Source organism: Colobus angolensis, unplaced genomic scaffold (genome assembly GCF_000951035.1).
Source record: "Colobus angolensis palliatus isolate OR3802 unplaced genomic scaffold, Cang.pa_1.0 Scaffold12, whole genome shotgun sequence".
In the NCBI taxonomy this organism is placed as follows: domain Eukaryota; kingdom Metazoa; phylum Chordata; class Mammalia; order Primates; family Cercopithecidae; genus Colobus; species Colobus angolensis.
Genome location: NW_012113141.1, coordinates 5683719 through 5685029, shown reverse-complemented (window position 1 = coordinate 5685029; position 1311 = coordinate 5683719). Strand labels below are relative to the sequence as shown.

Here is a 1311-nt window from a genome sequence, read left to right as displayed (position 1 = left end):
GGCAGGAGAATGGCGTGAACCCGGGAGGCGGAGTTTGCAGTGAGCTGAGATCCGGCCACAGCACTCCAGCCTGGGCGGCAGAGTGAGACTCCGTCTAAAAAAAAAAAAAAAAAATACAAAAAATTTGCCAGGCATGGTGGCAGGCGCCTACAATCCCAGATACTCGGGAGGCTGAGGCAGGGGAATTGCTTGAACCCAGGAGGCAGAGCTTGCAGTGAGCCAAGATTGCGCCACTGCACTCCAGCCTGGTGTATGGTAGTTCTGTTTTTAATTTTTTGAGACTCCATCTAAAAAAAAAAAAAAAAAAGAATCATGCCAAGTAACAGGGAGAAGCTACATGTGTTTGTTTCCCAGGGCTGCCATTACAAATTACCATAAACTTGGTGATTTAAAACATCAGAAATGGCCAGGCGGAGTGGCTCATGCCTGTAATCCCAGCACTTTGGGAGGCCAAGGTGGGTGGATCACCTGAGGTCAAGAGTTCAAAACCAGCCTGGGCAACATGGTGAAACCCCATCTCTTTTAAAAATACAAAAATTAGCCGGGTGTGGTGGCAGACACCCGTAATCCCAGCTACTCGGGAGACTAGGCAGGGGAATCCCTTGAACCCAGGAGGCAAAGGTTGCAGTGAGCCGAGATCACGCCATTGCACTCCAGCCTGGGCAACAGAGTGAGACTCCATCTCGAACAATCAATCAATCAACAGAAATATATTCTCTCGCAATTCTAAAGGCCCAAAATCAGAAATTAAGATGTTGGCAGGGCCACCACCCTCCACAGACTCTAGAGAAGATGCCTTCCTTGCCTCTGCCAGTTTCTGGTGTGTCTAGGTGTTCCTTGGCTTGTGGCTGCATGACTCCAGTCTGTGCCTCTGTCTTCATGTGGCCTTCACCTCCTTCTCACTGTGTCCTTCTTTCTTCTGTCATTGGACTTAGAGCCCAGCTGGATAATCTAGGATGATCTCATCTCAAGGACCTTAATTGTATCTGCAAAGACCCTGTTTCCAACAAGGTCACATTAATAGGTTCTGAGGACTAAGATGTAGACATATCTTTTTGGGGGCCACCATTTAACCCACTACAACAACCAAGAATTAAAAATTACCCATATGAGGCTGGGCCCCTGTAATCCCAGCACTTTGGGAGGCCAAGGCAGGTGGATCACTTGAGGTCAGGAGTTCAAAACCAGCCTGGCCAACATGGTGAAACCCCGTCTTTACTAAAAATACAAAACTTAGCCAGGTGTCATAGCACATACTGTAATCTCAGCTACTCAGGAGGCGGGGGCAGGAGAATCACTGGAACTCAGGAG

At 48.4% G+C, this 1311-nt stretch overlaps 1 protein-coding gene across 5 annotated transcripts in view; it reads left to right on the top strand.

Moving 5' to 3' along the window:
* Positions 1 to 1311, top strand: part of MICU1 (mitochondrial calcium uptake 1) — a 285211-nt gene that overhangs the window by 245347 nt on the left and 38553 nt on the right. The window lies entirely within an intron of this gene.